The 25,104-nt window shown below is 41.9% G+C and overlaps 1 protein-coding gene across 2 annotated transcripts in view; it reads right to left on the bottom strand.

Moving 5' to 3' along the window:
- The window catches only part of JAKMIP2 (janus kinase and microtubule interacting protein 2), a 1,408,623-nt gene that overhangs the window by 490,087 nt on the left and 893,432 nt on the right, over positions 1–25,104 (bottom strand). The window lies entirely within an intron of this gene.

Raw genomic sequence — 25,104 nt, 5'->3', positions numbered from 1 at the left:
TTCTTTGTTATCATGCCTCTGTTTTACCCGATGATGCCACCTGTTTAAATCGGTGTAGTTCATTACTACTGCATGCTAATTAAGCATTTTATAAGACTCTGCAATTTCCCTTTGATGAAGTTATATCCCACGTACTATGTACTTCCCCTGCTCTGCAGTAAATGCTTCAGATAATACCCCATGGTGTATCGTCCTGCTTGTATATAAAATATAAGTGATTGTTGTCTCATAGGGCATCTACTGATACCCACAGCACACAAAGTCATAAAATATCAAGTTTTGCAGGGATAAATGAGAGGAATGTGGAAGAAAGATACACAGAGAGTTCCAATAGTGATAAGAGTGACAGGACTAATAAAACAATTTACAATAACACTTAAACATGCTACCAATATGTGCATATGAACTGCAGAAGGACACAGTTCTGGGGGCATTTCAGAAACTGAGTAGGGCATTCTTGGCTAACATCAAAGACTGAAACAATACTAATTTCATGAACTCTAATCACACCCAAATAATTAGAAACCCAAAACACTTGAAAAAATTAAAAATATAGAGTACTTATATAGCATACATACTTTAATAAGCAAAAATAGATATTTAATATCTATAGGCATCATTTCACAGTAAGAGCAAAGCTTGGAAGTGAGCACAAACAATAGCTACAACAAACGAAAAGTGGAATCTGCATATTAATTGTGCAGACAAAACACTGTGTACTGGAAAAGACATGCTTATTCTGAAATTATGTACATTTATTCAATACGTACTAAACACTTAGTGGGACTTAACAGCAAATAATAGATAACAATAGGAAATTCATAGGTTCATTTGTAAGTACTAGGTTAGCTGCCTTTGCAGGCCACTTTCAGCCTAGCCAGTTTACTTTTTTGTGTTCTAAATAAGCCATTTGGTTATAGATTGGCCTTACCCATTCCACGGTCGATAATTATATATTAACCATAATGAGAATAACTGGGATCAGACTACAGATAATTTGAGGGGACCCATGCATGGGATAAAGCATTGAGGAGCTGTCTCTATCCATTAGTAGTACAGGGGCAGTTCTGGGGTATATTTTCTGTTTCCCCTCCATAGATCTATCTTGCACTTGAATATTGACAGGGATGGACTTTGTTTTATGTAGAAAGAGAGTCTGTTCCACAGCAGTGATATTCTCTACAAGATATACCTGCCCATCCAACCATTCTGTTGATGTTGCAGAAGAGGTTTAGATTCCTAGATCGAGTATTTCTGATGCCATTTGACTTGCTGGTGTGCAGTAAATCTATCAGTAATGGGTCATAGGATGCCTTGTATGTCAGACACAGGTCACCTCTTAGCAGTCTGTAGGACAGTGAGTATTGTGACAGGGCTTTGAGTAAGTCCATGTCGGACATACTGTTTCAGCCTTGTATCCTTTTAGTAAGTTATCTTTGTGGGTGTTCCAGTTGTTGCATGTCCCTGGACAGATACATGCCAAAGGGAGCATTATATTCAATTACTGGCCAAATGAAGGCTGAGTATAGGGGGACAATGATAACCCTAGATCTAGACCCAATCCTTTTGTTTATTTATAAGCTGTGCAATATAGAAGGACATTCCAACAGACACGTTGGTCAAAAGTTAGGTCACTATCCATATATGTTCTGAAATCCTGAACAACTGTGACAGCTCTTAGTGATATATTGTCAATGTGGAGGTTCCCTGGGGTAGATGACTTTCCAAAAGATTCATTAATGCAGTTTTTGCAATTTAGTTTCAGTCCATGATTTTGGCACAGGTTATTTATTTGAGACAAGCCTTCCTGCAGGATGGCTAAGTCATTTGGGGATTCTAGCTTGCAGTCATATGCAAACTTAGTCAGCCAGAGCCCTTTGGTTCTGGCTTTTACTTCAGAAAAGTAGTGCAAAACAGGATAGGTTCAAGCACAGAACTCTGGAGGAGTCCACAGCTGGCAATCAGGTGGGTGACATAGAAGTTTACTCACAGTTTATTTAGCTTTTCTACTATGCATGAGTGGTGAAATTATGCCAAAAGCTTTGGCCAGGCTAGGTATGCAATATGCAACATTTTGCCTTCTCAGTTATTTTGGTGACCTTTTCAAAAAAAAAATTCACCAGGCTGGGTAAGTATTGCCTGCCCTTGATGCATCCAAACTGTAATGAGTCTAGTGTTAGGAGGTTCCCTATGTCCTGATTGATTAATTACATGATAACTCTTTCTACAGCTTTGCAATGAGGTTAGTCAGACTTACTGGTCTGCAATGGCCTGGGTCTGTGGAAGGTCTTCCCTTATGCAAGGGAATGACTGCAGTTATTCTCCATTCACTTGGTACAAAACCTGTATGGAGGATGAGATTGAACAGTGTTGTTAGAGGTGTGGCTAAATCGTGCTTCATCTTACTTAGGATACATTCAGAGACATTGGCAGAACCTATGGATGCACTATTTTTAGCTTTTGATTGCACTTTTAAGAGATCTTGTTTGACAGCTGGAGGCAAGTCAGTTTCAGGCATATCTTGTAGGACATACAGAAAGGAGAGAGGGGGTAAAGTTAGAGTGAAATTTATCGGCCAATATGTTAGCTATATCTTCAGCCTCATTGTAGGTAACATCATTAAAAAGAAAACAGTGCAAATAAACGCTAAAGAAATAACAGAATCCACCAGGAATAGTGATGAAGTCTACAGTGTTGTGGATGAAAGCGCTAAATCATCTGTGTTTGTACATTAAAGAGTGGTTTTAACCTAGATTGTCGTACTCTTCCTGGTGGATTCCGTTATTTCTTTAGCGTTTATTTTCACTGTTTTCTTTTTATGTTGGTTGACTAAATGCTATTTCTCCGATTTACTCATAGGTAATATCATTCACAATCAGCTCAGTGCATTGCTGTATTATGTTTTGAGATTGCAAACATACCTAAAAAATGTCTTTTGATTGTCTTTGGCTTGGGTAGCTATTTTAACCTGAAACTTGGATTGGTGGATTTTTTTACGCTCTGGAGTTGTTTGTTTATTTCATTGACAAGGGCTCTAACATTATGGGAATTCTTCTTCTTTCTTTTGGTCAAAATGCTTTTACTTTTATTATAAATCATGTTGATATTATGGTTCCATCATGCGGGTTCATTTCTGAGGTTTGCTCTACACTTGTTCCTATGGGGTACAGCTACATCTGTGCAGCTGTGTACATGCTGGCATAGTGTTGCGGTGTCAATTTATGTGCATCCAGTGGAGTTAACTGGGTTTGGTGGGGATTTGAAGCTTGCCAACATATCACTTAGGAGTAAGTATTTTGTCTTAAAGACATTTCTGAAGGTACCTTGGGTGGAGAGATCTCTGGTTTCAGTTTTAAATTGAAGGAGGTACTTTATGGACAGATCTAACAAATAATGAAGATATGCAAGGGATGATGCAAGACGTTCCCATATCAGTACGGAAAAGATCCCAGGTGTTATTCCCTCTAGTGAGTAATCTAATAAATTGTTCCAGGGCTTTTGTATCAACAAAGTTCAGGAATCTCTGTCCTTGTACAGCAGTGGGGGTGTACGTTTCCCAGTCTATAGCTGCAAGTGGAAAGATGCTCCTACTGGATGAGTTAATAGCATCACCAAATTCAACATTGCTACCAACAAAAATATTTATTTGAAATACTTTTTACCTTTTGATGAGAGCAAAAAATGCAGATTCCAAACACAGGATAAACATGGATAGAAAGGGTCAGTGTGTATGAAGCTGAAATAATCAGTGTTTTAATCACTGAACTAAGCAGTTATTTTACCACTGTGATCTTGATAATGCAATAGTTTCTTTTAAGAAAGTTTTTGTGTGTGTGTGGTGAGATATGAGCATATAGAAGAACATCCGCATAGCAAATATTTAAATTTGACTAAGGCAGTGCTCTTAGTAGTAATGAAACATAGAAGAGCAAAGGCATCACTGAAAAATTCACCCAACTGGGGATCAACCCATATATAGTCAAGTGGGTTGCAAACTGGCTCATAGACAGAACACATACATTCAAAATAAGTGATTCCACCTCCACCAGCAGACCCGTTACCAGTGGTGTTCCACAGGCATCAGTGCTGGGGCCCCCTATTGTTTGGAATCTACTTCTCAGAAGTACAGGCAAAAACAAAAGGTCTGTGGTTGACGAAGTTTGCAGATACCTCCAAACTGGGTGCAGTCATTGAGTCCTCAAATGATGTCAACATTCTACAAGAAGGGCTTACTCAAACCAGTGATTCGTGGCAAAGTCATGGACTTAAACTCAATACAAAAAAATGCATTATCATCCCGTTCAGCAAAGGCAGTGTCCCTGTGGATTACCATATTAATAGTAATACCCTAAGTTCTAAATCAGCGGTGAGAGATTTCGGCACACAGGTTGACAGCAACATTACCTTTGATCACCATGTCTCTACAATGGTTAGGAAGGCCTTTTATGTTGCTTACCTCATAAGTAAGGGGATAGCTTCCAAAACAAAAGAGATTATGACTCTGCTGTACTCTTCCCTCATCATGCAAATAATAAAGTGCAATGCTCCCTTTGGTATTTATCTTACCAGGCACCTGCAGCAACTAGAGAGACCTTAAAGGTTTCTCACAAAGAAAATTCAGAATCTTCAGCACATGTCATATGCAGACAGATGGAAATCACTGTCACTATATTATATAAGCTACTCAGAGGCGACCTGTGCCTTGTATACAGAGCAACCTCTAATCCTGCCTTAATGGCTATGCTGCACATTCATAAATCAAATGGTACATGATTCACTCACTCTGGGGACCTTAACCTACCCTGTGATATCAACAGAACTTGCTGGAGAGACAGATATGTCTCACAGAGGTTACCGCTCCTCTGGAACAAACTTCCAATTCAAGTTTAACAGAGCCCCTTGTTGACTCTGTTTAAGCATAACTTGGGCAATTGGATGGGAAACTGTAAATTCACCCCAGAGGTTTCACCTGTGTCCCTATTGGATAGGGGCAGTCGGTGCTGATTTAGATCGGCTTGTAATCATTGACCATACCATGCCCCTAGGCCTAATAAGGATCAAAGGTTGAATCTGGCTAGGCTTTTAAGGGCCCTAGAGCCATTAGTCTGGTAACCTCCTATGAACCTATGATCCTATGATAACCAATAACTACAAGCTGAATTCAAGCCCAGATCTGTTCAGCTCAAATTATACATTATGTACTTATCATAACTTGGCATCTGTGTCATCCATTTTCTTTCTTCCTCACTTATGGGTCTAGGATCCGATCCATGGATCTGACTTGGCCGCATTTTATAAGATTTCAAATCCATGCCTCATGCTCCTCCCTCTACCTATAATGCCCTAGTCCTTCCCTCCTCAGATCAAGTTTGCTGCCCTAAAGCCATTGGTTTGTCACCATATACCAGACAATATCAATTTAGTTGAGGCTCAAATCAAGAACCTGAGGGTTCCAATAACATCTATGAGGGTCCCAGTAACATCTATGCTGGGGAAAGGTGAGGAAGAATGAAAATGGACAACACGGATGCCAAGATATATGAAGTGCATAACTTATAAATCTGATGTTGTCCTTTTCATTCTTCCTCACTTATTGTTCAGAGTCCTCAGCTATGTAACTCTCAGGTGGACACTATGGAAGGACATGCAGGAGCACTGTCCAACCAAAGGAAGCACTGTTTCTATAGATAATGTCCAATTTATAATACATAACAAAAATATGAATCATTGACCAAGTGGCTGTACTACAAATATCATCAATAAAAGCTCTGGAAGAAAAAGCAGCTAAAGTGGCCATTAAAGCTAGTAGAATGGGAAATAGGGGGTGAGGTAATTCTAAACTTTTTTGAGCATAAATCATCCATTTAGCCAGAGTAATTTTAGAGACTGCTTTACCCAAGTGGTTAGGAGCAAAGGACACAAAAAGTTGATCAGATTTCCTGTACTGTTTTGTTCTGTGTTTACAGCAGCATAATTATCTATGGACAACAAGGAGGTGTATTATGTACTTGCCCTTATTTGAAACATTTGGGAAGAACACTGGCAGTTGTGTGGACTGGTTAATATTCAACTCTATGGCAACTTTAGACATAAAGGAAGGATTAGTATGTAAGGATACTCTATCTTTATGGAAAAAGATATAAGGGGGATTCACTGATAAGGCCGGTGACTCTAAAATTCTTTTTGATGAAGTAATAGCTACCAAAAAGATTGTTTTCCTTGCCAGATATTTTATACCACAATTGTTTGCAGGTTAGAAAGTTTTTTGAGTCAACCCCTGGAGGACTAGCGTGAGGTTCCAAGGAGGAGAAGGATCTTTTATGGGAGGTCTAAGAAGAAAAATCCCTTTCATGAAAGCTTTACATAACCTAGACATTAACAAGGAAAAAGATTCATTAGCTGTATGAAAATTGGGAATTGCAGCTAATTGAAGTTTAATGGTAGAAAAACCTCCTTTAAGATTAGTGAGGAAAAAAAGGATGGCTGAAGTAGGTGCTGAAAAAAGTTCAGTGTTCTCTTTAGAGGCCCATAAAAATTATCTTTTCCCCTTACTTTTGTAAACCCTCTTAGTGGAAACCAAGAGAATGTTGTGGACTGGAGAAGCAAGCCTGAACCATCTTACTATCACTGAAATTGGAGAAACCATGCGGTCAGTTTGAGGCATGGAGATTGGGATGATGGAATTCTGATGGGTGAGATAGAAGGTCCTGAGTGGGCTCCCATATCCATAGAGGATGATTGAGATGAGAACATAGAAAGGAGAACTATACCTGTCGAGCCTAGAAAGGGGCAATGAGGATGACTGAGCTCTTCAGCCTGCTTGCTTTCTGTAGAATCTTCGGGATCAAGGGGAGAGGGGGATGAGCATAGAGGAGACCGGGGGGGCCAATCATGAACCAGAACATCCCTCGTACTCACTGAATTTGTTGTTGAGGGGAGATGCAAATAGGTTGCAGCAAGGCTGGCCCCAATGGCTCAAAATTATGCTCACCACTGACTTTTTGAGGGACCACTCATGAGGAATTAGAATGGACCTGCTGAGTCTGTCTTGCCAGTATGTTGGTTTTCCTGCAACTAGAAAGCGGTCTGAAGATATTGCCCATTCCCATACCCTCATGACCTCTCTGCACAGTGGGTTTGAATGGGCTCCTCCTTGTTTGTTGATGTACCAGACTACTGACATGTCTGTATGGATAGCAATAGTCTCCAGGGGGAGAACGTCCTGAAAGGTTTGCAATGATAGAAGAACTGCTGTCATCTCTAGGAGATTGATATTCATCTTGGTTTCCATGAGGGACAATGTGCCTTGGACCATCTTTCCCCTGTAATGCCCCCCCACCCTAACTGGGAAGCATCTGTGGTCACTGTGGCTGTTGGGGTGTAGAGAATGGCCTGCCCAGGAACAGGTCTTCTGACTGTATCCACCATCAGATATGACGTTTTCAGATTGGTGATTGTTTTATTGGGACAGACAGAGATTAGCAAAGTCCATTGGAGTATATGCATAAAAAATCTTGCTAGAGGGACTAGAATAATAGCAGCTGACATTGATCCCAAAGCCTGTAACACCAATTTTACAGGAGAGGATGGGAGGGATAGTAAGTCCTCCACCTGACTTCTCAAGGATTTGACTCTGTGAAGAGGTAGTGAAGCTACTTGGAGTATAGTGTTTAGTTGAGTCCCAGTGAATTCTAGATTCTGCACTGGAGTCAGTTTGGATTTTGTAAGAGCTGAAGATCTGAAGCAGGTAATCCCTGGCTTGAACTGGTTGATGCCTGATCAAGGCAGTGAGGAGCCAATTGTTTATACTGGGGAAACCCCTGGAATCCTTTGAGCCTCGGGTGAGCTGCCATGACTGTCATGCATTTGGTGAAGACCTGGGTGGCTGTGATGAGCCCAAAGGGCTGTTCTCTGAACTGATAGTGACTGGCTCCCAGCCAAAAGTGCAGATGTCTCCTGGAGCACCTGTCTATTTTGATGTGATGGTACGCATCCTGGAGATCTATAGATGTCCCCATAAAACTCTCACCAATCTGCAAACATCATATCAGCTGAGGGCACATCCAATCATTCTTGTGCAGAAGAGGCAAGATGGGCTGAACTGTAACCGTATGGAACTTTGACTTCTTGACATACTGATTCAAATTGCTTAGATCCAGAATTGGTCTTAGGTCCCATGTCTTCTTTGGCACCAAACAGAAGCAGGAGTAAGTTCCGAATTCTAATTGTTCCTGGATGACTTTTTTGTAGCAGCTTTTGGACTTATTGAATTGCATACTCCCTCTGACTGGGTGGAAAGTCCGGGAGTTTCCTCCTGGATCCTGAAGGTGGATGGGAAAAGAGAATGAAATAACCATTGGATATTATGCATAGCACACAGTCGTTGTTTGTAAGATTTGCCCAGGTGTCTAGGTGCAGGGAAAGATGACCCCCAACTGCCTCCAAAGACAGACAGTCAGGAAGCACTTCAGGAGTGTTGATAGGGCCTGTTGGAAAAGGAATCCCTAAAGCTCTGGTTCTGTGGAACCCCTCTGCCCCTAGGGTGACATCTTCCATTGAAACCTACCCCTCTTTCTCTGGAGGAAGTGTCTCCTCGCAAGTCTTGAAAAGATTCCTGAGATTTTTGGGGCCACATTTTCTGGCTACCTCATTGACTCCTAGAACATGTTCATTGACAGGTAGAAATCATGATTCTGACAGCAGACAGGGACCTTCCTTTCTGCTTGCTGTGGGTAAGCATCTCTTTGACTAATGACCCGAACAAAGAGGAGCCATCAAATGGGCCATTCACGAAAGATGTCTTAAAGGGTTCCACAAAATCTCAAAGCCTCATCCAGGCATGACACCTAATAGCTACGCCTGAGTCAGCTACTCGAGAGGTGCCTTCCACTGTGTGGGATATTAATCTCATCAAGGAATTGGCAACAGAAGAAAGAGTGGCCAGTTGGGGAGAAAATGTCTGAAAGTCCTCCACCAACATGGAGTCAGTGAGAGAATTTGAAAGCTGTTTAATCAAATCTCTCTGCAAACAGGTAAAATGTGCCTGGTAATTTAATGACCACAGTGTGAAAGTAGCTGAGGCACAAATGTGCTTTGCAAATTTATCCATTGCTCTGGACTCCCTGTTTGGTGGATGGACAGTGGAGTTTTGTTCCTTTAGCTCCTTCATTGTAGCCACTGCCACAACCATGGCATCAATGGGAATGCCCTTACTCCAATGAAGTTGATCAGCAAAAGGGGATACAAATTTATCTGGGTGCTTGAGGACAGGTTCAACAGTGTCTGGTTCCTTCCAAGCCCAACAGGAGACTAGGTCGATAAGCTCATCCTCCAGGGGACTCATCCAAGATGTAGATGGGCCAGACCCAAAAGCCTCCAGGAACACCAACTCTTGAGGAGAAGATTTTTGGGAGGACCAGCCACCTTTTTGCCTAAGGATTTCCAAGATGTCCCTGAAGCAAACATCATCAGGTTGTGATCGAGACGATCCTTCACCTTCATCAAATTCGGTGTCCTCTGTGAGGGACTCCATGGGGGAGCCCATTTGGCTCCTCTGCATGTCCTCTTACAAGGTACCTCCTCAGTGGGGTATTCTGGGAGGTATCAGAAGAGGTGAGGAACTCTTGTGGGGAATGTGTGTGGAAACTTTCTAGCTGACCTGTAGGAACGATGAAGATGGGCTCGGAGATCAAAGCCAATGAAGTGGGCCCCAAGATGTGTAAGGACGGTTCCCTAAAAGTAGAAAAAGCCTGTTCTATGATCTGAAAGGCAGACCAACCTGGGAAACCCCTCCCTCCCTCCTTGGACCCAAAACAGCTGAGGGCAGGGAGTTGGGGCCAGCCCCTGATCTGGGCTGACCAGAGAGAATTGGATATGAACTGTTCAGAGCCGAAGCACCCAGGGGAAGGGATGGAACAACAAAAATAGAAGCTGAACCCTGCCCCTTGGATCTGGCACAGACTTCTTGGATCCAAGACCTGCTCTGATCTGAAGATAATGAAACAAGAGTGGTCAGGGGAGCAGTCTGATCCGAGGAAGAATGAGGAACTAGGATCTGATACAGAGGCAGGCACAACTGGAGAACTAGTCATCAGGACAGCAACCTTAGGATCAGAGGTGTACATGGGATCTGAGGCAGGCCCAGTACTTCTCAGATCAATGTTCGTAGTATCTGAAACTCTCTTGGATTTTGCCAGTGGCTCCAAGGAGGGATTAGGGGACTTATGTTGCCTCGTTCTCAGCTTTGGGACTGCCTGTGATTGTTTGGAGGGGAATTGGGCCCCAGCAAGAATTAGGCCTTTCAAAATCAATTTATTCTGATGATTCAATAGAGCTCCCAGATTAAATGTACCACAAATAGAGCAAGGGGTGTCCAGATGGGCAGCTCCTAGGCAATATACACACTACTTGTGGGCATCATATTTTGGTATCTTATGCTCACAAGAAATGCAGTTTTTAAACCCAGTTGGCTTATCAGTCTTGTCTGACAATGTTTTGAACAGCCAGTCTTGAAACATAAAATAGAAAATCAAGAAGCATTGCAACAACACTATCTACTGTAAGAAGACAATACTTCACCAGATTAAGAAGAAAAAGAGGGTAAATACAATAAAGATGAATTTTTTTTTTATTTTTAAAACTTTCAACTTTTAAACTGTATACTAAAACTATTAAGAATCTCTCCCTAAAGGAAAAAAAGAATACACACATATGCAACTAAGTATAAAGATGTCCCTAATGCCAGTGGAAGCTAAGGGAGGAGAAAAATATATCACTTCTTAGTATAAAAAGAAATAAAGTCACCAAAGGTGAAAAAACTTATCACAATATCCAAAATGACCATATGTTCATAGGTTGGTACTAGGCTATTGGCCCTAAGGCCTATACAAGCCTAGCCATAACAATTCCCTGGCTATTTCTTCCCACACTATTTACTTACTGGACCCCTGTCTAGCAGGATGACTGACGTGATCCCCGGGGTGAATTTCCTTTCTCCCATCCAATCGTCAAGTTTCCTTTTGAAGAGGGCCAAAGAGGTGCTCTGCTTTTAGTGAGGTATTTTTGTGGCCTTTCCAGTTGTTGCAGGTGTCTTGAGAGGTACATACCAAATGGGGAATTGTATTCTATAATGGGTCTAATGAGGGATGAGTACAGTGGGACAATGACCTCCTTTTTTCTGGATGGAAAGCCCTTAGTGATGAGGTGTGCCACATAGAAGGATTTCCTGACTGTTGTGGTGATGTGGTTATTGAAGGTGAGACCACTTGTCCACCTGTGTCCCTAAGTCTCTTATCACACTTTCGGTGTTTAGTGTACTGCCACCTATGTGGTAATTCACGGGTACATGTTTTTTCCCAAAGGGGATAACTATACATTTCTTGGCATTGAGCTTGAGCCCATGGCTCTGCCACAAAGCATCTGTTTCTGTAAGGCCTTTTTGTAGAGTATCCACATAATTTGGAGATTCAATAATGACTCCCAGTTTGCAGTCATCTGCGAACTTTGTTAGCCAGAGTCCCTTAGTATTGACCTGTACTTCAGAGAATTAGATGCCAAAGAAGAGTGGTCCCAGGAGTGAACCCTGTGGTACTCCACGTGTCACTTGTCTAGAGCTGGATTTGGAGTCAGCTACTTTTGCAGTGTGGGTTCTGTCAGTAAGCCAGTTGGCAACCCATCGAGTGACGTAGGGATTAATGCCCAGCTTAGTAAGTTTATCTATGATTCCAGAGTGGGGGATGGTGTTGAAGGCCTTGGCGAGGTCCAGATAGACCAAAAACATTATAGAGAGGCTGGATGCTCCATCTTGCAGCTATGGTGGCAAACGAGATCTGAGGAGTTGGGGAAGGACTAGGGCATTATGGGTAAAGGGAGAAGCATGAGGCTTAGATCTGAAATACTGTAGAATGTGGCCAAGTTGGATCCGAGGATCAGATCCTAGATACATAAGTGAGGAAGAATGAAAAGAGGATAACATCAGATATGATGTGAACCATTCAGTGATAATATGGGAGTCTGAAAATGTCATCATTGTAGCAATACAGGAGCATAACCAAGAGACAGAATTCACACAGAAATCCAGAATTTGTGTGTAAGAGTCACTATGGGGTGGCATAGGCAAACCACTGAAGATCCAAAAAATGTAGGGGGTTTGCAGGCAGTTATCTGTTCTTCAGGATATATCAAAGAGCCACACAGCAACTATGCTAGTGGACCAAGCAACTAAGTAAAATTGGACAAGAAGAAACAGCTCTGCTGTGAGAGAAATACTCAGAAGCATGAAACACTATCTACAAGGCACCCACATGCTATGTTGTACAAACCTGCAGAAAATGTGAACTTAGACCAACGTAACTCAATCTAATGAAGTGTTTGTAGCAGCTGGGTTGTGCATGTTAGGCTATCCCTTAGCAGGATGATGCCAAATGCCATATATTTGCAGCTACGTTGTTATTGGTGTCCACATGGACATCTACTGGATTCATGAAAAGGAAGAAAAAGGGTGTACAGGAAAGAAGAAGAGCAAGCAACGGGTCACATGAAAAGACAACACAGGGTTGTACAGGATGTTGAAATACGAGGAACATTTTTTGTCAGATAGGACTTCATTTTTATACAGTAGGAAAGGAAGACAGGGAAAGGTGAAAATCATAATGGGGGAGAGGTCAGTGTGAGGAAATATAGAAGAAAACGCAGAACAGTGTAGACAAACAGGGGTGGAAATGCACACCTAGGATGGGAAACATGGGATGGTCAGAGGCAAACAATGGCTAGACAAATGGTGACTGAGAGGACTAGAAAATACACAGGGTATGGGTTGGGACAAAAGAGGAAGGAACCACATAGGGATGGAATAGGTTGGGGGTACGAGAAGCTGGCATGTTGTCTCCTGGATCAGCTGAGTGGGATATTGAAGGGACATATCTGCATGTGATGATGCAGGGTGGATGGTGGTATGAGCCACACCTTCCCCGGTGAACTGATGGTAGGAGATGGCCATTCAAGTGAATCTGAATCCTGTTTTGTCGAAGCTGAAAATATGAAAGCCCACTTAATTGAAGGATCGGAACTATGAAGATCTTCCCAGGGTAAGTAACCATTTACCCAAAAAGAAAGAAAATCCAAACCGTGCCATCCCAAACCCACCCAGGTGGGAGACTACACCTCCATACCCCCAAATGTTGGGTCTTCACCCCCACACCCCACCTAACCAAATATACCAACTCCAAGATCGCACTACAGTTGGCAAAAGGGCAAAGTTCACCATCTCGCACAACTGGTTACTTACCCTGGGAAGATCTTTGCAGCTGCAGTGATTTGATGACAACAAAACTGGATTAGATATTATGGCACTTCAATAAAATAAGGTAAACCCATATATATACATATATATATATATATATATATATATATATATATATATATATATATATATATTTTTTTTTTTTTTAAATATATATATATATATATATATATATATATATATATATATATGTGTATGTATTATGTAATAATCCATGAGTGTTGTGTGGGTATATCAGGATTTACCCACAGCTGGTGTGGTTTGATCATGACAGTGAAGCGTGAGTGATTAAACAAAGCAAATCGTGGCTAAATCCTGATATGGCAACACACAGGAGTGGATTATTGCTATTACACAATAACTTTATTTAAGAAATAAATTGCTTACCTTTTTTATATAATATGCTTGTATAACTAAACTTTAGTCTCCTTCTGTGTTATCATTTCTATGCTGACGTTCTGCACATGCGTATGGGACTTAATGTTCCCAAGCTTGCGCAGTACATCACTGCAGGAGAAGCAATGGAGTAAGAAATGCAACAGAGATTCTATTTTTTTGTTTTGTTTGCTATTTAAAAATATATAAACTTTTATGAGGGAATACCAAAAATTTGACAAAAATGAGGCATGTTTCTATTTCTTTAGTTTTGCAGAACATACCTGATTTTGCACATATTTTGAAGTGTCCTCGGTATAGAATGCTGTTATATACCATAAACTTACAGAAAGTCTAACCGCTCAATTGAATGTCAACGGCCGGACTTTTTTCTTTTGGTATATGCTCAAGTTACAATTGGCATATGGGTTGGGCTGCCCAGTCAACATGCTCATTTTGAATACTAATGATCCTTTACTATCTATCTTTATACTATATCTATAGTTATCCATCTGTGTGTGTGTGTGTGTGTGTGTGTGTGTGTGTGTGTGTATATATATATATATATATATATATATATATATATATATATATATATATATATATATATATACATACACACATACACACACACACATATTTTATATATATATATATATATATATATAGAGAGAGAGAGAGAGCGAGAGAGAGAATTTAAAATATATTTCATGTAGAAGAGTGATTGTGTGTGTGTGTGTGGTGGATGGTGTGTGTGTGTGTGTGTGTGTGTGTGTGTGTGTGTGTGTGTGTGTGTGTGTGTGTGTGTGTGTGTGTGTGTGTGTAGTAAAACTGTGAAATTCAAAACTTCCGGTATTCGAGGTTTTGAATTTCACAGTTTTTAGTTTTTATGTGTTTTGTGGATTCCACTTCTTGGGCTCGAGATGCTGAAATGCGATATTTCAGTATTTTGAGCTTCTGAAGTGAATATATATATATAAATATAGATCCATTAACTCTCTCCACTGCAGCCTCTGCCAGCTGCTCCAGCTGCATTAAATGTATCTAAAGATATGTCAGGACCTGTTAAGAGAACTGAGTAGCTATCTGCAAGTTCTTCTGCCTCCTCAGGATGGCAACATGATTTGTATCATACTCTGTTCATGGCGAAAGAGAAATGGCACATCAGAGAAGTGTGACAATTGTAAAGTAGGCTGCTAGATAAACAGATACTGTACAAGAAATGGTTCCCTTTAGCTGCAAGACATGTAGCAGCCAAATGTGTATCCCCTGCAAATACATTAAATTTGGGCTTCAATGACAGGCAAAATGATTTGGATGATGATGACGATGATGATGGTGGTGATGATTAAGAAAGACAGATACCTGTCACAGTCTGGCATAGTAGCATTCATGTCTCCATCTGGGTGTGAATGTAACCTTAATAAAGGTGAAGTGTGAAGCCCCACCCACACAAGACCATGAGGCTGTATAATGGGACTTGTCACCATCCCCAGGGGAGGGATGCTTTATGGCTTCAACTACTAGTGATGATTCTTCTGCATCTAAAGCCTTATAGGGTGTCCAACACAGTCACATATCACAGGCAGCACACTATCACTGCCAGTGTGGACCAACAACCATAATATAACAATCAGTATAATAGCCAAGACCACAGTTCATAGGTCCATAGGTATATACTAGGCAAATAACCTCCCGGGCCTTTCTAAGCCTAACCATGCAATCCATCCAAACTGTGTCCCTGTTTTACATGGCATCACCCCTAACCAAAGGAGGAAAATGTCTACGACAAAAAAAGTTACCCCTCACCTCAGGATTCCCACCTCTGAATCAGGTCATTAGTACAGAGGAGAACCCCATCCCTCAGAAGAAGAAGAAGAAGAAGAAGAAACTGTATATGACCTGTCACCTTGAGACCCCCTCATCTCAAGTTCTTCCCTCCCACCCACTGTGCACAGACATTTGTCAATGTGCCCCTAGTTGCCAGTGTACCTCATGGCAACTGTAATTAACTTTACCTTCTGTCCGGTGTGGTAAAACGTGGGAAGAGTCCAATGCATGGTGTGGCCGCATCATGCACTTATCAGCAGAATCTGATACTGCATGTACCATGTTTGGGCTGTGTAGCACTGCACTGCTACTGCATGCCCATAAGTAGCCATCCTTTTGGACCAGGCCTTTCCTCTTAACCTGCATTACCAAGTAGTGGGTTGGTCACTGTCTGGAGTTAGCTGTGCACCTGTTGGCTGTTGCTGTTCTTCTACACTTTTACTGGATGATGGCAATGATTTATCTTCCCTCCTGACCATCTGTGCATGCATTCTGGTTATACCAGTACCCTGGGGCTGCTCAGCCTCCTCATCAGCATATTGTAGAATATGCAACAGGCGAGAAGCATCCTGCAAGCTGTGGTAGGCTCACACTGGGATGCCACCCCAGACATGCAGAGGTGGGCTTTGAAGAAGCCCAATACAAGATCTATGATGTTGCATGTTTGTACATGTGCAGTGCTGTACCAGTATTTTTTTACAAACTCTTTGGGTTCCAGTGGAAATAGTAAAGTGGTTAGAGCGTTCACCTTGCAAATGATCATTCCTGGTTCAATCCCCAGTAAAGCCAATTCGCATTTATCCCGGGGATCACGTCAGTCGCCCTGCTAGACAGGGGTCTAGGGAAGTAAATAGTGTGGGAAGAAAGAAATAGCCAGGGAATTGTTATGGCTAGGCTTGTAAAGGCCCTAGGGCTAATAGCCTAGTACCAACCTATGAACCATATAGGTATCATAAAGCAGGGCTCTAGCATTTGGCATCATCTACAAAAGAGTATGATTTTTTTTTGGGGGGACACTACGTATGGAGATTCTAGAAATGTAGATGTATACTTTAGAAACAGCCACAGTGCCTACACTTGCTTGCCTACTAGGTGGCCTTGTGGAACTTCAATATGCAGGAAATTGCAATGTACCTGAAATGTGTACCAGATGTGCATGAGAGTCACATAAACTGCCTAGTAAACATGTGGACATATTGGTTACTTGCCCATATATGTTACACACTACATGAAAGTTCACAGAATGGTAGCCCATCCTGTCCACACGCTATTGTATCTGTGGACCAGGTGGGGCCTTTATTGCTGCACATGTGGAATCTATGGTACCCAATATCTTAAGGAGGTAATGTCGTAGAAGTCAAGCATGATGTTAGCTCTATCCTGTGGTGTTCTAAGATACCACATATTACCCTCCCTATATGCAGAAGCATTATATTCTAGAGGCAGAGGCCTGTGAAAAACATACTGTGTCCTCAAAATGATCTCTGAAAGGTCCTTATAGGTAGTATAGAAAGAGCTATACATAACTTGGCCTCCTTAAGTATGGGAAATACATGCATTCCTTTCAATGTCATATGTGGGAGATCTTATCAACTAAGATGTATCACCTGATAATTCTATATCAATTGGAACCAATAGCTATGCCAGCCTAGCATTATTACATTGGGAGTCGAATGCTGTTTCCCAACAATGAGTTTTTGTGAGTTGGTAAATTCGCTTCCTGGATGACTTATTTTTCTTTGGAATGACCCGAGTGAATTGATCCCCCAGTTCATTGATTACCTTTCTAAGACTACGACTTTTTTTGAAGTTTACGTATAAATACTCTATAGATGAGATAGACTTTTAGATGTTACTGTATGAAAGTCTGATTTAGGGGATGTACATACTAGCTTATTTAGGAAAAAGAGTAGGAAGAAAGCACTCGTACACAAGGGTAGCACGCATCCACAGTATGTTGCCAAGAATGCACTCAGAGGTCAGGTTTTGAGAATGATGTGGTTGCACAGTGAAGACACGCAACTTGGGGTAGCTTTAATGGAGCTTAATAGTGATTTCCTGAATACAGGATATACTGAGAAAGAGATTGATAGTAGAATTACCCAGCTACTGAAGGAGAGAGATACTAGGGGTCGACCGTACTTCTCTGAGCAACCTCCCACACAAGTGTTTGAACATGGGCATGCTAGTGCAGGAATAGGGAGGGTTCCTATGACCTTCTCAAGTGATGTCAATGGTTTTTGTGACATCATTGAAAAGAATTGGGGTATACTGGAAGTGTGTGAGGAGGTTAAAGAGGTGGTTAGTGAGAGGCCTAGGTTTTCGTTTAGGAACAATCTTTCACTGAAAAAACAGTTATGTTACAGGCCAGGACTGACTAGGACATTCCCTGTCTCACAAAGACATGGTATGTACCCCTGCAGAAATTGCACTGCCTGTGAATATATTAATACAAGTACGAGTTTCAGACATCCACAGATGGAAGTAATGGTTGACTGTAAGTTTTATGCAGACTGCAAAACTAGAAATGTGATTTATTTTAGTTTTTGTGAGGTCTGTTTTGTGTTCTACATAGGTAAGGCTAATCCATCTTTGAGGGAACGTATCTGTGAACATGTTGGAGACATCAGGAACATTAAAGAGAGCAGTGCTTTAGCATGTCATGTCAGAGATAGTGGTCCGCAGCACCTTTTTAAGTTTTTTGAGTTGGAAATTGTGAGAGATAACATTTGAGAGGGTGATATTAGGAATAAGACTGAGCTGGCTAAATTATGTTAGACTACATTTTTTAATGCAGTTAAGACACCAGGAATAAATGACATGGTATCTATTAAACCATTGTTGCGTGCACAGGCACTTTTTATATATATATATTTTTATGTATGAAAAATTTTTGAGATGTGTGGTTTTTAAGCTGCTATATTTTCCTGGTAAAAGTTTTACTAAGTGCTGATAGTGTGTTAGCATTGTATTGGTCTGTGTGTCTTTAAGAGGATGGAGTTCTCAATTAATTTCAGTAATTGACAGCTTTTAAATAAGGAGAAGAATGCTGATGTTACTTGAGTCTGAAGAAGCAGCTGTTAGCCTACAAAAGCGCTTACTCTGTTCTTATATTAAAGTTTTAACTTTAGCCGTGGTGATTCTGTTCAGTTTTTTATTTAATGGAATATCATAGACAATGTGAAGATAAAAATGTATTCAACAGAGATGACCAGGTCTGGCAGACTGTTTTAAATCCAGTAAAACTAACAAAAAAATTAATATCTGCATGTTATACACAAAAGAGGAAGACTTCTCTTATCCACTGCTATCGCATCTGTCTATCTGTCCATGCAGATTCTGCAGCATTAACTTTTGAACAAAATTGATGTGACATCAAATGGGGCAGTGGGCACATTTCGACCAAAGTAGTTTATGGACTGCCCAGATAAATTATAAAGCTATACATTCAAAAGAATTAGTGAAATGGTCTGAAATCTCACCCTCTCGTCAGTCCTCAGCGGCCAAAAATGGAATACTGCTTGCTAGAGTATCTGGACATGAAAAAGAAACAGAGTTGCGCAGCTTTAAAAAGTATGGGAAAATATTTAATCCTCTATCTGTTCATCAAACACCAGACTTCAGAATGCTGTTTTAAATGGGTGGATATGTTAGTACTTTCTGTCAATCTTAGGTTCATAGGTTCATACTAGGCTATCTGCCCTAGGGCATTTATAAGCCTAGCCAGAATGTGTTTGGCTTTCGCCACCCATTTTAAATTTATTTTGCTATGCCCTTTTTCGAGGTTAGTATACTGTGCCTCTTTCTAACAGTGACACAGAAGTGATACCCGGGGTAAACCTACGATCTCCCATCCACTCATCAAGATTCCTCTTGAAGAGAGTCAATGAGGGACTCTGCCTAACCTGGACTGGGATTTTATTCCAGAGTGAAGGGAGCCTCTGGGTTATGAATCTGTCCCTCCAGCATGTCCTATTTATTTCAGTGCTGAGGTTCAAGCCTCTCGAGCACGTAACTCGATGAGATTTGGATTTTTTGAGGTGCAGCATGTCCATTAATTCCGGGTTGGACATGGCTTTATACGTCAGGCACAGATCGTCTCTGAACAGGCGGTATGCCACTGAGTAGAGCTGGAGTTTCTTTAACCGGGCAGCATATGGCATCTGTTTGAGCCCTTTGATCCTCTTGGTGAGGTACTTTTGGGGTCTTTCCAGTTGCTGCAGATGTCTGGTAAGGTACATCCCAAAAGGGGCATTGTACTCAATTATGGGCCTGATGAGGGATGAGTAAAGAGGCACGATGACCTCCCTGATCTAGATGTGAATCCCTTCATGATTAGGTGGGCTATATAAAATGTTTTTCTAACCACTTTGGCCACGTGGTTGTCAAATGAGAGATTGCTATCAACTTGGGTTCCCAGGTCCCTAATTACTTCTTCTGTACTTAATGGATTACCACCTATGTGGCAATTTGTGGGCACTTTGTTTTTGCCAAAGGGGATGACTATACACTTTTGGCATTTAGCTTGAGGCCATGGCTCTGGCACCAGTTGTCTGTTTCTATGAGGCCCTTTTGGAGGATGCTTGTGTCAGCTGGAGAGTCGATTATGGCGCCCAGTTTGCAGTCATCTGCGAACTTGGTCAGCCACAGTCCTTCCGTGTTGGCCTGTACCTCCGAGAAATATATACCGAACAAGAGAGGTCCCAGGACTGAGCCTTGTGGGACACCACTTGTAACTGGTTTGGAGTCTGACATGGCTCCAGCAATTCTAACCATGTGGGTTCTGTCCTTGAGCCAGTTTGCAATCCATCTAGTGACATAGGGGTTTATATTTAAGCTGGTGAGCTTATCTATAATGCCCGAGTGGGGTATTGTATCAAAGGCTTTTGCGAGGTCCAGGTAGGCTGTGTGGACCACCTTCCCCTCGTCAATGGCCTTGATGACTGTTTCAAAGAATCAACCAGGTTTAAGAAGCAGGATCTGCCCTTAACAAAGCCGAACTGGGTAGGATCCAGTGTCTGTAGGTCCCCAATATCTTTATTTATGAGGTCCATGATGATCCTTTCCATAGCTTTGCAGACCAAGCTAGTCAGGCTTATGGGGCGATAGTTTCCAGGATCCGTTGAGGCACCACCTTTATGGAGAGGGACCACTGTTGTTGTACGCCACTCTTTGGGCACATATCCTGTAGTAAGGCTGAGATTGAACAGTAGTTTTATGTTTGGGTTTAGCTCTTCTTGGAGTTCATGTAGGACGCAGCCCGGGACACCGTCTGGTCCCATTGATACTGTATTTTTTGCTTTGGAGAGGGCGGCTCTTACCTGAGCATCTGAGATGTCAGGGGGGCAGCACTCTGCTGGGATAGATATTATCCCTTTTGGTGGGGAGGGGGGAGAGAAGTTTGCGCTGAACCTGTCAGCTAGGATGTTGGCAATGTCTGTGGGTTCAGTGTATTTTTTGTCATTTTGGACTAATTCTGAGCATATCTGGGAATTACCACCCAGGTTCCTAACATAGCTAAAGAAAGCCTTGTGATTATCCTTAGTGTCCTGTGCAATTCTTCTCTCGAAGCTGGCCTTAGACAAATTTATGAGTGCCCGTAGTTTTTTGCTAATACTGATCAGTGATGCCTTCCCTTTTTGGGATTTTGCTCTATCATTTAGTAGCTTCCTCCTTCTATTGTATAGTTTGTTTATGGCTGGGGACCACCAGACAGGACGTCTGCCTTTGGAGGATTGGGTCTTGGTTTTATTTGGGATCGCATGATCCATGCATTCCTGAAGGTGTTCATAGAATGTGTTTATAAAGGATTCTGCGGTCTGGGCCGTATTTTCCACAGGCCCGGGGGCTTTGAAGGATTCCACCTTGGTTTTGAGGAGTGTGAAATTTGCTTTAGAGAAGTTTTTCACTGTGGTTTTCTGGGCAGGGGGTGGGGTCGGGATTTGAATATCCAGTGAGATTAGTTTATGGTCTGATCTTACCAGTGAGGGATACACTTCTGGTCTGGAGCATAGAGTCCCCATGTTGGTGATGATCAGGTCCAGTATGTTTTCTCCTCTTGTGGGAGTGGTAACAAGTTGTTCCATAGCATTTGAGTTTATAAATTCTAGGAACCTTTGGGCTAGGGTGTTGGAACTAGAGTAATGCTCCCAGTCTGTTTGGGTAGTTGAAGTCGCCCAATATAATGGTGTTTGGAGAGACCTTCATATTTTCCAGTGTTCTCAGAAAGGCCGAGTGGGGTTCCTGGGTTTGGGAGGGTGGTCTGTAGCAGGCTATAAACTGGAAGGCAGTTTTACCCACTGTTAGTTGCACATGGATAGTCTCTGATGCTTCGTGCTTTGTCACCAACCTGGAGGTGTGGGTATCTTTGATGAATATCGATACTCCCCTCCTTTGTGGTTCGGTCCAAGTTTTGGGGCCGAAAAGCATGGTATGAGGTATAACCTGGTAGTGCTGGGGTGCTCTCGGGAGCCCTGAACCAGGTTTCTGTTACTGCACAGATATCAATGTTCTCCATGCTAAGGAGAGTTTCGAGTGCGTGCATCTTGAGGTTTAGACTTCTGGCGTTGAGTAGCATTACTCTTAGTTTCTTATCCCTTGTGATACCTATGGAGGTGGGTTTGTCTTTTGAGCCTTGCCTAAAAATGGCACTGTGGGGGTAGCAAGAGCCTTTGCCAATATCCGAAAGCCCAGGGGTGACAGGTGCAAGCCGTCCCTAGCGAAGCATCGTGGCTTGTCGATCATATCATCCCAAGCTGACAGGCATTGGATCCCCTTTGAATGACACCAGTACTTAAGCCAATTGTTGAAATTGATCATCTTGTCTTCATATTGTGGCATCATTCTTGGTGAGGGTAAGATGCTACTCAAGGTCAGGGTCATACCAGCCTGGGCTACATGCTCAGAGAGCTCCTTTATGTCTCTTTTCATGCAGTCCAGGGAGGTACGTCTCAGGTCATTCACACCAGCATGGACAATGACTGAGTCATATTTGTACTTGCCTTGGAGTGACCTGAGTGCTTGTGTTATGTGGCGGATCCTAGCGCCCGACAGGCTGCTCACCGTGACCCTCTCCTTGTTCAGCCTGGTGAGCGGGATGTCAATGTGCCTGATGATAGAGTCACCTATTACAAGTGTATCAGGTGTGTTGTTTAGTCTTAAGGGCTGTGACTGTTCGGCACACTGGCTTTGTGAGATATGTGTTGCACGTGTTTTGTTTTGGGGTAGCGGTTGCTTGGGTGTCTGCTTTGGAGGTCTCTGCTGCTTAGGCAGATCTTTATTTAGAGCCTCCGAGTATGTTTTTGTGTGATTATGTGTTTGGTTTGCTGTCGTGGTAGGTCTATGTGAGACTGGAATTGTAGTGAGTGTGGTTTCCTTCTCCTCCTGACTGGTTATGCCAGAACTGAGTTGAGAGAGCTTAGCCTCCAGTTTGGCTATATGGTTGCATCTCTCACATGTGTTGGAATTTGTTGGGAGGAGGAGAGGGTTGTCTGTGTACATGAGGCAGTTGTAACATTGCCTCAAGATTCCCAGATTCACCAGCTGGACCGGAGAGGAGATTGACAACTGACCTTTGGACATGCTAGAATAATATTGGGAATTCCTTAATAATTGAAAACAAGGGCCAGTGGGGAGTGAGGGTGTAGTGCTTTTAATTTTTAGTGCTGACATATAATTGCTTTAGCGAGCAAGTGCCAGGTAACTTAAGTGCAATGTGTTACAGGTAACTTAAATGCAAAAATGACAAACTAACTTTCTTTCAAGTGAAACAAGGAAATAAGTACAGTAAGCAATGCAGATATCACTAGTGATCCACAGAAGCGCTGAGAAGCCGCGTATTAGGTGGAATTAGCGTTCCAGGGAAATAACAAGCAAACAAACAACAAGCATATAAACAAAGCTAGATTCAGCAGGCCTGGATCTAGTCTATGCTACAGCAAACAAGGTGTACCAATTTCAGTAAGATACAGTTCAAATATTCAGGCACTATAAACCTTTAACCAGAAATTCCCAGCTCAGAAGGGCAGAGTCCAGCCTCTTCTCCCACAAGAGTGCAGACCACGAACCTTCTTAATGTAAAATAACTGGTCTGAAGCCCAAGTGCTTAATCCAAAAGACTTAGAATGATAGCTACACTTTAATCGAGTTACTACCAAGCAGTAATAAATACAGTTGAATACTTTACAGAATGCCTGGATTAGTGCTCAAGTTACACAAACAAAGCTAGATCCAGCAGGCCCGAATCCAGTCTATGCCACAGCAAACAAGGCGCACCAACTTCAGTAAGAAGCAGTTCAGATATGCATGCACTATAAGCCTTTAACCAGAAATTCCCAGCTCAGAAGGGCAGAGTCCAGCCTCTTCTCCCACAAGAGTGCAGACCACGAACCTTCTTAATGTAAAATAACTGGTCTGAAGCCCAAGTGCTTAATCCAAAAGACTTAGAATGATAGCTACACTTTAATCAAGTTACTACCAAGCAGTAATAAATACAGTTGAATACTTTACAGAATGCCTGGATTAGTGCTCAAGTTACACAAACAAAGCTAGATCCAGCAGGCCCGAATCCAGTCTATGCCACAGCAAACAAGGCGCACCAACTTCAGTAAGAAGCAGTTCAGATATGCATGCACTATAAGCCTTTAACCAGAAATTCCCAGCTCAGAAGGGCAGAGTCCAGCCTCTACTCCCACAAGAGTGCAGACCACGAACCCTCTTAATGTAAAATAACTGGCCTGAAAGCCCAAGTGCTTAAACCAGAATTAATACACTTTTAGAATAACAGACACTGAGCCCTCAATCAGCAGTTCCCAACCTAGAAGGATGTAAGCTACCTGTTCTGCCACTACAGTGCAGACCACAAACCCTCTCAGTGCAAAACAACTGGTCCAAGCCCAAGTGTTTAAACCAAAAGGCTTAGAATGAGTTACACCAAGCAGTAATAAATACAATTGAGTACTTTTAAGATGATGCAAAAGTAAAATAAAGTAGGTAGAAACACAAGTACAGTAAAAGCAGATGAAATTTTTTTTTTTTTCTGAACAAGTGCTGAGATCAAAGAAACAGATTTGAGTGCTGAAACTAGAAAACTGGCTAGTTATAAGAAAAAAACTAAGCTAGAAGGCTTCCCTCCAACACAGAAGGGCTTGGGGGCTCAGAAGCCTACAAATTGTCTATACCACTTAACAGGAAAGGCAGGAAACAAGCTTAAATTTTTTTTTCTGTTTCCCAGATGCTCTCTTTGTACACAGTAGGAGTGCCTGAAATCAGAATATGATCTCACTGCACTCAGTTGAGTGAGCAAATGAGATGGGCCCAGAAGGAGTATTCAAACACAAATTTACAAGAGGGGTGGGCAGTTTCAAGGCCACTAAGATTAACACCAAAACAAAAACAGGCAGGGTGGGTGGGACAAACTGAAGAGCAGAGTCAAAACTTCCAGTTCTTAATATTCCTGCAACACACAGTTAAAATCAATTAAAATACTGTATTTTTTGAAAAAAAGTGCAGATAAAGGTACTTAATTCTCTTATACGTCCAATTGAATACAGCAAGTTCTTAGCCAGCCAAAGCTGAGGTTTTTAAGCAGAAAATATTTC

The sequence above is a fragment of the Protopterus annectens genome, chromosome 4.part0 (genome assembly GCF_019279795.1).
Source record: "Protopterus annectens isolate FY-2018-M chromosome 4.part0, PAN1.0, whole genome shotgun sequence".
Taxonomy (NCBI): Eukaryota; Metazoa; Chordata; order Ceratodontiformes; family Protopteridae; genus Protopterus; species Protopterus annectens.
The sequence above is the reverse complement of the archived record's forward strand: the minus strand, read 5'-3'. Positions and strand labels throughout refer to the sequence as shown.